Below are 11487 nucleotides of genomic sequence, written 5' to 3'. Positions count from 1 at the left end.
AATAGGCAATAGATAAGTGGTATCTTGGGTGAAGGGTGAGACAGTACACAATACAGGGGAAACTAGCACAACCTGTACAAAGAAAGGTCATGGAAGTCCGACAGACACATCCAAGTTCCCTCAGGGACTGAATTGCTGGGCAGAGGGCTGTGGGGACCATGGTCTGGGGGAACATCTAGCTCAGTTGGCATGACACAACTTATAAAGACAATGCTGTACATTCTACCTTGGTGAGTAATTTCTGGGGTCTTAAAAGCCTATAAGCGGCCATCTAAGATACTCCACGGGTCTCATCCCTTCGGGATCAAGGGAGAATGAAGAGAACAGGATACAAGGAAAAGATTAGTCCAAAGGACTAATGGAACACAACTAGCACAGCATCCACCAGACTGAGTCTAGTGCAGCTAGATGGTGCTCGGCTGCCACTACTGACTGCTCTGACCGGGATCACAACAGATGGTCCTGGACAGAGTTTGAAAAGAATGTATAGTAAAATTCTAACTCACAAAAAAAGACCAGATTTACTGGCCTGACAGACTGGAGAAACCCCAAGAGTATTGCCCCGGGACACCCTTTCAGCTCAGTGGTGAAGTCACTTATGAAATTCACCATTCAGCCGAGGATTGGAAAGCCTCCTAAAACAAAACAGAACTAATGAGGCACAGCAGTCCGGGGCCAAGGACTAGTAGGCAGGAGGGGATAGGAAAGCTGGTGATAGGGAACTCAAGGTTGAGAAGGGACTGTGTTGACATGTTGTAGGGTTGTTAACCATTGTCAAAGAGCAATAAGTGTACTAACTGTTTAATGAGAAACTATTTGTTCTGCAAACCTTCATCTAAGGTACAAAAAAAGAAAATAATTATCTATGTGAGATCAAATTGACAACAGCACCTCAAAAGATTTGATGGAAAGCCTAGGGGCAGAAAGTTGAAGATAATGGTGATGCAATAATTTGGAAAAAGATAGTGAGAATAACAGCACAACTGGAAGAATGTAATTGATGTCATTGAATTGTATATATAGAAACTTTTGAAATAGTGTAACTGTGGCTATGTATATTTTCACCAAAAAAAAATTCCTCCGAGGCCGAGAAAGGAGAGTGTTGACATGTCGTGGGGTTGTTAACCAAAGTCATAAAACAATATGTGTACTGACTGTTTAAGGAGAAACTATTTGTTCTGTAAACCTTCATCTAAAGTACAATAATAAATAAATAAATATAATAAACAAAGACTACTAATATAAACTGATTGAACATGTGAATGAATTTACTTTAAACTTCTAATAAGTTATAAGAACTTCCAGTAAAGTAAGATGCCTGTAAATTGAATCTTTTAAGTACCTCTACCTATCATAATTGCATGGAGCATATTTTTCAGACTGTCTACCAAAACCAAACAAACAAAATAAAATCATTTTGTTTATTATCCCCAGAAAAAAAAATAAGAAATGAGATGGGAGATACCACAACAGACATAACTGAAATTAAAAGAATCATAACAGAATACTATGAAAAATTGTACTCTAACAATTTTAAAACATAGAGAAAATGGACATATTTCTAGAAACTCACTACCTACCTAAACTAACACAAACAGAGGTAGAACAACTGAATAAACCTATAACAAAAGAAGAGATTGAAAAGGTAATTAAAAAACTACCAGCAAAAAAAAAAAGCCCTCGCCCAGATGGCTTCACTGGAGAATTCTACCAAACTTTCAGACAGGAGTTAACACCAGTACTGATATAAGTATTTCAGAGCATAGAAAAGGATGGAATACTCCCAAACTCATTCTGTGAAGCCAGCATAACTGTGATACCAAAACCAGGTAAAGACACCACCAAAAAAGAAAATTACAGACCAATATCTCTCATGAACATTGAAGCAAAAATCCTCAACAAAATTCAAGCCAATAGAATACAGTAACATATCAAAAAAATAATTTACCACGATCTAGTGGGATTTATACCAGGTATGCAGGGATGGTTCAACATTAGAAAAACAATCAATGTAATCCATCACATAAATAAACAAAAGACAACAACCACATGATCTTATGAATTGATGCAGAAGTGACATCTGACAAAGTCTAACATCCATTCATGACAGAAACTCACAAAAAAATAGGAATAGAAGGGAAATTCCTCAACATAATTAAGGGCATTTATACAAAGCCAACAATCAACGTCATCCTAAATAGAGAGAGTCTGAATGCATTCCCCTTGAGGACGGAAACCAGACTAGGATGTCCTTTATAACCACTCTTATTCAACATTGTGCTGGAGGTCCTAGCCAGAGCAATTAGACTAGAAAAAGAAATAAATGGCATCAAAATTGGTAAGGAAGAAGTTAAAGCATCTCTATTTGCAGATGATATGATCTTATGCACGGAAAACCCCAAAGAATCCAGAAGAAAACTACTGGAACTAATAGATCATTTCAGCAAAGTATCAGGATACGAGATAAACATACAAAAATCAGTTGCATTCCTCTACACCAAGAGAGAACCTCCAAGAAGAAATCACCAAATCAATACCATTTACAGTAGCCCCCAAGAAGATAAAATACTTAGGAATAAATCTAACCAGAGGCGTAAAAGACCTATATAACGAAAACTACAAGGCACTACTGCAAGAAACCAAATGAGACCTGCATAAGTGGAAAAATGTACCTTGCTCATGGATAGGAAGACTCAACACTGTGAAAATGTAAATTCTACCCAAAGCGATCTACAGATACTATGCAATCCTGATCCAGATTCCAAAAGCATGTTTTAATGAGATGGAGAAACAAATCACCAACTTCATATGGAAATGGGAGAGGCCCTGGATAAGTAAAGTATTACTCAAGAAGAAGAACAAAGTGGGAGGCCCGACACTACCTGATTTTAGAATAATAATAATAATAATACCACCACAGTAGTCAGAACAGCCTGGTACTGGTACAACAACAGATACATAGACCAATGGAATAGAATTGAGAATCCAGATACAAATTCATCCACCTATGAGCAGCTGATATTTGACAAAGGCCCAAAGTTCATTAATTGGGGAAAAGACAGTGTATTTAACAGACGGTGCTAGAATAACTGGATATCCATCTGCAAAAAACTGAAACAAGACCCATACTTCACACTATGCACAAAAATGAACAAAAAAACTTATGGATCAAAGTCTTAAATATAAAATCTAAAACGATAAAAATCATGGAAGAAAAAATAGTGACAATGCTAGGAGCCCAAATACATGGCATAAACACAATATGAACCATAATAACAACGTACAAATGCCAGAAGAGAAACTAGATAACTGGGAGCTCCTAAAAATCAAACATTTAGGCTCATCAAAACACTTCACTAAAAGAATCAAAAGACAACCTACAGACAGGGAAAAAAATTTTGGCTACGACAAATCCGATCAACATCTAATCTCTAAAATCTACAAGATACCGGAATACCTCAACAATAAAAAGACAAATAACCCAATTAAAAAATGGGCAAAGGATATGAACAGGCACTTCACCAACGAAGACATTCAGGAGGCTAACAGACACATGAGGAAATGCTCACTATCATTAGCCATTAGAGAAATGCAAATCAAAACTACAGTGAGATACCATCTCACCTCAACAAGGCCAGCATTAATCCAAAAAACACAAAATAATAAATGATGGAGAGGTTGTAGAGTGACTGGAACACTTGTACACTGTTACTGGGAATGTAAAATGGTACAACCACTTTGGAAACAGATTTGGCGCTTCCTTAAAAAGCTAGAAATAGAAGTACTGTACAATTCAGCAATCCCACTCCTTGGAATATATTCTAGACAAATAAGAGCCGTCACACGAATAGGCACATGCACACCCATGTTCATTGCAGCACTGTTAACAATAGCAAAAAGATGGAAACAACCTAGGTGCCCATCAATGGACGAATGGATAAACAAATTATGGTATATCGACACAATGGAATGATAAAGAACAAGGATGAAGCCATGAAACATCGTATAACATGGAGGAATTCGGAGGACATTATGCTGAGTGAATTTAGTCAGTCACAGAAGGACAAATATTGTATAAGACTACTATTATAAGAACTTAAGTAGAGGTTTAAACACAGAAGAAAACATTCTTTGATTGTTACAAGGATGGGGAGGGAGGGTGAGGGTTGTTCACTAGCTAGATAGTAGACAAGAGAAGAGTTATCTTTGTTGAAGGAAAGGACAGCACATACTACAGGGTAAGTCAGCACAAACAGACTAAACCAAAGCTAAGAAGTTTCCTGAATATAATCAAACGCTTCAAGGGACAGAGTAGCAGGGGTGGGGGTCTGGGGACCATGCTTTCAGGGGACATCTGGGTCAACTGGCATAACAAATTTTATTAAGAAAATATTCTGCATCCTACTTTGGTGAATGGTATCTGGGGTCTTAAAAGCTAGTAAGCAGCCACCTAAGATGCATCAATTGGTCCCAGCCACCTGGAGTAAAGGAGAATGAAGAACATAAAAGACACCAAAGAAGTATTAGCTCAAGAGATAGAAAGAGGCGCATAAACCAGAGACTGCATCATCCTGAAACCAGAAGAACTAGATGGTGCCTGGCTACCACCAATGACCACCCTGACAGGGAACACAACAGAGAGTCTCTGATGGAGAAGAGAAAGGTACGTTGCAGAACTCAAATTCTAGTAAAAAGACCAGACTTAATGGTCTGACTCAGACTGGAGAAACTCCAGAAAGCATGGCCCCCCGGACTCTCTGTCAACCCAGAACTAAAATCGTTCCCGAGGGCAACTCTTCAGACAAAGATTAGACTGGACTATGGGACATAAAATGATACTCGTGAAGAGTGTGTTCTTAGCTCAAGTAGATACATGAGATTAAATGGGCAGCTTCTGACTGGAGGTGAGATGAGAAGGCAGAGAGCGTGAGGAGCTGGTTGAGTGGACACGGGAAATCTGGGGTGGAAAGGAGGAGTGTGCTGCCACAGTATAGGGAGAGCAATTAAGGTCACATAACAATGCATGTATAAATTTTTGTATGAGAGACTAACTTGAGTTGTAAACTTTCACTTAAACAACAATGATAAAAAAATTAAAAAAAAAATTCTTTTAATGAACAATTGCATTTAATTTGCTTATTTTTTATTTGTGCTTTTTTCACTTGTATGAATTAAGTGAAATTGCTGTACAGATATCTTTAGATGTTTTTACTGTTCAATCTTTGTCTTTGTTGATGTTCCTGCTGACAGAGCTCTGTTAATTACACAAAATGAATATGCATAATTGTATCATTTACTATGATCTGGAAGAAGCTCTCTAAAATGAGAATTACATGTTCCTTCAGAGTTTAAAAGAAATTTCAGTAAAACCATAGTGATTTGGAAAATTTTGTTTCAAGAAAAATATTTAATAACATCTAAAAGTTTACCAGATAAAGTTCTTCTAATGCCTAATTCTCAGTCAGTTGATCAGGACAGTGATTGAGCCTCTCTTATGCAGCATTCTGGATAACAAAAAAAATCGGCAATCATCTAACTGTTGATGATGACTGTTATCATTTATTATTTTTATATTTTGAAAGTTGAATAAACACAAAAGAAATTGTATTTTGTAATTAGGACCATAAATATCTGTGGGCAGTTTTAGAGGGGAAATTGTGAAGTTAAAATACTTCCTTTGTTATAGAAAAAGTAGGCATTTAAAATCCTCAAAGGATATATACAGGAGTACCTGGATGACCCAGACAGTTAAACACTCGACAACTAACCAAAAGGTTGGAGGTTTGAACTCACCCAGAGGCACCTTGGAAGAAAAGCCTAGTTATCAGCTTCTGAAAAGTCACAGCCTTGAAAAGTCTAGGAAAGCAGTTCTACTCTGACATGTGGTCTACTCTACATGTGTTCTACTCTGACATGTGGTCACCATGAGTCTGATTCTAGGGCATCTGGTGTATAGAGACAGAGATATGGAATACATGTTGTTGCTGTTAGGTGCCATTGAGTCGATTTCAACTCATAGTGACCCTAGGTACAACAGAATGAAACACTGCCCAATCTTGCTCCATGCTCACAATCTTTGCTATGCTTAAGACCATTGTTGCAGCCACTGCGTCAATCCATCTTGTTGAGGGTCTTCCTCTTTTTCACTGACCCTTTACTCTACCAAGCATGATGTTCTTCTCCAGGGACGGATCCCTCCTGATAACATGTCCAAAGTATGTGAGAGGAAGTCTTGCCATCCTTGCTTCTAAGAAGCATTCTGGCTGTACTTCTTCCAAGAGAGATTTGTTGGTTTCTTTGGCAGTCCATGGTATATTCACTATTCTTTGCCACACCATAATTCAAAGCCATAAATTCTTCTTTGGTCTTCTTTATTCATTGTCCAGCTTTTGCATGCTTAGAAGGCAATTGAAAATACCATGTCTTGGGTTTGGTGCACTTTATTCCTCAAAGTGACATCCTTGCTTTTTAACATTTTAAAGAGGGTTTTTGTAGCAGATTTGCACAATGCAATACGTCACTGGATTTCTTGACTGCTGCTCCCATGGGCATTGATTGTGGATCCAAGTAAAATGAAATCATCGACAACTTCAGTATACGTAGCATATACTATATATTATACAATCTTTTGTGGTTTGTAAAAACTTACGTTTAAAATATCTTAAGAAAATCACGAATATTTTTACTTTGTTTCAATCCTTTTTAAGATTATATGAGCAGTTAAGTTTAAATATACAGTATATTTCTTCAGTTAAAAAGAAACATGTATATTTACTGTTGTTCAGTTAAAATAAGCAATTAACATCTGCCTAATGATAAGCTACACTGTTTATTTTATTTTCAAAGTAGAACATACCCATAAGGACTTCTACCTACTGAGAAACATAAGATTAGTTTGAAAAAGTCTGTTAAGAATTGGTTAAAGCATGGCTTGACCTAAAGAATTTTGCTTCACTATAAATAAACAAGAGAATTAAAATGTATATTTGCATGTCTTCAAGTCTAAAGATCAAGATTTGGTCTGCAATTTAATTAATATTCTTTGATAATGCCTTGTCTTTGCTTCCTAAAAATCATTTCTGAGGAATAGATTTAGTAGCACCAGGCTTTATTGTTTTTATAGTGAAGAAGGCAAGAATATCTTTTATTAACTTCACTGAATATACTTTTTTCATATACGACTTGCACCTGAATTCTAGAGGGAATGTGAATTATTTGTGCAAATTTATAATTCAAAGTCATATCAAAATATTAAAAGGATTCATCTTTTTGGCTGAATTCATATGCAATAAAGTCAGAATAAAGGAAATAGCAAGATACCAGAAAGGGAATAGTTGGTACTTTGAATAAAAAAAGAAATTTGGTCCTTAATAAGACGGAATGGAGATGATGATATAATTACAGGACATTACCAAGTATGTAAATGCATTCAGTCCTTCATTCGTTCATTTATTCATTCATTCAAACACATATACTGAGCTTCTACTATGTGTTGGGCATTTTGGTAGTGTTATGGATTGAACTGTGTCCCCAAAAAGTATGTGTTGTAAACCCTAATCTCTACACCTATGGTTAAATCCCATTTGGTAATGGGCTTTCTTTTTTATGTTAATGTGGAAGTATTAGTGTAGGGTGTGTCTTAATCACTTCTGAAATATAAATGCAGATTAAGCAAGTAATCAAGCATAAATGGGGGAAGATACATGCCATGCCACATTAAGCCCACCAATGAGCTAAGGAACAGAAGTTGAAAAGAAACAAGGACCTTCCCTCAGAGCAGACAGAGAGAGAAATGCTTATCATACAGCTGGAGCCCTGAATTCAGATTTCTAGCCTCCTAAACTTTGAGAAAATAAATCTCTGTTTGTTAAAGCCACTCCCTTGTGGTGTATCTGTTATAGCAGCATTAGATAACTAAGACAGCCATCAGGTATGCAATGATGAGACAAAAAAAAAAAAGCATAGTGCTTTCATGGAGCTTATAGCATTAGATGAGTACAAAATTTAATAGTCTCCAAATAAATGTGAAATTACAAGTGTTATAAGTGCTACAAAAGGGAGATATACTGTGCTTTGAGTGATTTATAGTACAATCAACTTAACCTTGTAGGAAGATTAGGGAAGCATTCCTGAGGAATAAGTTATTAATTCCAAAAATTATATGGAGTGCTTACTATAGATCAGAAATTCTTGCAGGTTCTTAGCATAAATCACGTTATGTAATCCTCACAACAAGTCTATGAGCTCTATAAGTTTCTTATCGCCGTTTTAAATGTGAAGAACTGAGGCTCAGAAGGCTTAACTTGCTGAAGGTTGTTCACTTGGTAAGTGACAGAGTCAGGAGAGGGCTGCACGCAGGCTGCTGCCAGAGCCTGCAATTTTAACCATTCTAATACACTGCCCCATGCTGAGAAGCTAACTATAATGTCAGGAAGAGAAGTTTATTAGACAAGTCTCAGCACATTGATTAAGCAATAGTCATTAAGAGAACACTAAAGATAGTTTAGGAGACAAGAGTAATTATAATAATTATAACTCAGATATGCAATAACCTATGAATTAAGATAGGCAAAGTAAAGAGAAAAAGAAAAAAAACATATATAAGTAGACTTCCATCTAGTTGATGGGAAGAATAAGTAGTTTTCATGTAACAGTTCTCGTGTTTTTGTTGTTGTTAGTTGCTGTCAATTTAGGTCTAACTCATAGTGACCTTATCTATAAGAGATCAAAACATTGCCAGTCCTGAGCCATCTTTATAATCATTGGTATGTTTGAGTCCATTGTTGTGGTTATTCTGTCAGTCCATCTCATTGAAGTCTTCCCTCATTTTCATTGACCCTCTACTTTACCAAACATGAAATCCTTTTCTAGTGACTGGTCTTTCCTGATGACATGTCCTAAGTAATCTAGTGGAAGTCTTACCATCTTCGCTTCTAAGAAGCATTCTCATTGTATTTCTTCTAAGACTGGTTTATTTGTTCTTCTGGCAGTCCATGGTATAGTCAATATTCTTTGCCAACACCACAATTCAAATGCATCAATTCTTCATCTGTCTTCCTTTTTCATTGTCCAACACTTACATACGTGTAAGGTGATTACAAAGATCATGGCTTGGCCTAAACACACAGTTTGCACAGGAATCCACACAAACTCAATTCATAGGATGAAGATAAATTATGTAATAGAAATGACCGTAGTCTATGACAGAACATTTAGCATCTACTACTCACTTTGTTACTTAAAGTTGAATAAATCTGAGTAAGTCACTTGTGTTCAAACCTCAGTTTCTTTAATTGTAAAACTAATTATACTGTCTTTACTTGAGTCAATGGTAAACAGTCTTTCTGCCATAGTTGTGAAATTGAATTTGCTTAAAAATTAGCACATGCATTTCTATTGTGTTTCTGTTTTGTGAAACCTATTATTAAATGAATGCAAGTAATATTCATAATTAAGGTCATTTATACAAAGCCAATAGCCAACATCATCCTAAAAGGAGAGACTTTGAAAGCATTCGCCTTGATAACGGGAAACAGACAAGGATGCCATTTATCACCACTCTTATCCAACATTGTGCTGGAGGTCCTAGCCAGAGCAATTAGTCTAGAAAAAGAAATAAAGGGCATCCAGATTGGTAGGGAAGAAGTCAAAGTATGTCTATGTACAGATGATATGATCTTATACACAGAAAACTCCGAAGAATCTACAAGAAAACTACTGGAATTAACAGAAGATTTCAGCAAAGTTTCAGGATACAAGATAAACATACAAAAACCAATTAGATTCCTTTACAGCAACAAAGAGAACCTCGAAGAGGCAATCACCAAATCAATACCATTTACAATAGCCCCCAAGAAGATAAAATACTTAGGAATAAATGTAACCAGAGACATAAAAGAACCTATAAAATGAAAACTACATGACACTACAGCAAGAAACCAAAAGAGACCTGCATAAGTGGAAAAACATACCTCGGTCAATGTAAATTCTACCCAAAGTGATCTACAGATACAATGCAATCCCGATCTGAATTCCACCAGCATTTCTTAATGAGATGGAGAAACAAATCACCAACTTCATATGGAAAGGGAAGAGCCCTCGAATAAGTAAACCATTACTCAAGAAGAAGAACAAAGTGGGAGGCCTCACACTACCTGATTTTAGAACCTATTATACGGCCATGGTAGTCAAAACAGCCTGGTACTGGTACAACAACAGATACATAGACCAATGGAACAGAGTTGAGAATCCAGAAATACATTCATCCACCTATGAGCAGCTGATATTTGACAAAGGCCCAAAGTCCATTAATTGGGGAAAAGACACTCTTTTTAACAAATCTTGCTGGTATAACTGGATATCCACCTGCAAAAAAAGAAACAAGATCCATACCTCACACTGTGCACAAAAACTAACTCAAAATGGATCAAAGACTTAAATATGAAATCAAAAATGATAAAGATCATGGAAGAAAAAATAAGGACAATGCTAGGAGCCCTAATACATGGCATAAACACAATATGAACCATAAGTAACAAAGCATAAGCACCAGAAAAGAGACTAGATAAATGGGAGCTCCTAAAAGTCAAACACTTATGCTCATCAAAAGACTTCACCAGAAGAGTCAAAAGACAACCTACAGACTAGAAAAAATTTTTTGGCTATGACAAATACGATCGGCGTCTAATCTCTAAAATCTACAAGATACTGCAAAACCTCAACAAGATAAAGACAAATAACTCAATTAAAAAATGGGCTAAGGATATGAACAGACACTTCGCCAAAGAAGATATTCAGGTGGCAAACAGACACATGAAGAAATGCTCATGATCATTAGCCATTAGAGAAATGCAGATCAAAACGACAATGAGATATCATCTCACCCCAACAAGGCTAGCCTTAATCCAAAAAACACAAAATAATAAATGCTGGAGGGGTTGTGGAGAGACTGGAACACTTATACACTGTTGGTGGGAATGTAAAATGTTACAACCACTTTGGAAATCAATTTGGCACTTCCTTAATAAGCTAGAAATAAAAGTACCATACGATCCAGCAATCCTGCTCCTTGAAATATATCCTAGACAAATAAGAGCTGTCACACGAATAGATATATGCATACCCATGTTCATTGCAGCACTGTTCACAATAGCAAAAAGATTGGAACAACCTAGGTTCCCATCAATGGAAGAATGGATAAACAAATTATGGTATATCAACACAATGGAATGATAAAGAACAATGATGAAGCCATGAAACATCTTATAACATGGAGGAAGCTGGAGGTCATTATGCTGAGTGAATTTAGTCAGTCACAGAAGGACAAATATTCTATAACACTAGTATTATAGGAACTCAAGAAAAGGTTTGAACACAGAAGAAAACATTCTTTGATGGTTACAAGAGTGGAGGGGGAGGTGGAGGGTTATTTACTAACTGGATAGTAGACAAGAATTATCTTAGGTGAAGGGAAGGACAGCACACACC

The sequence above is a fragment of the Trichechus manatus genome, unplaced genomic scaffold (assembly GCF_000243295.1).
Source record: "Trichechus manatus latirostris isolate Lorelei unplaced genomic scaffold, TriManLat1.0 scaffold00002, whole genome shotgun sequence".
In the NCBI taxonomy this organism is placed as follows: domain Eukaryota; kingdom Metazoa; phylum Chordata; class Mammalia; order Sirenia; family Trichechidae; genus Trichechus; species Trichechus manatus.
This window is presented reverse-complemented; position numbering follows the sequence as displayed.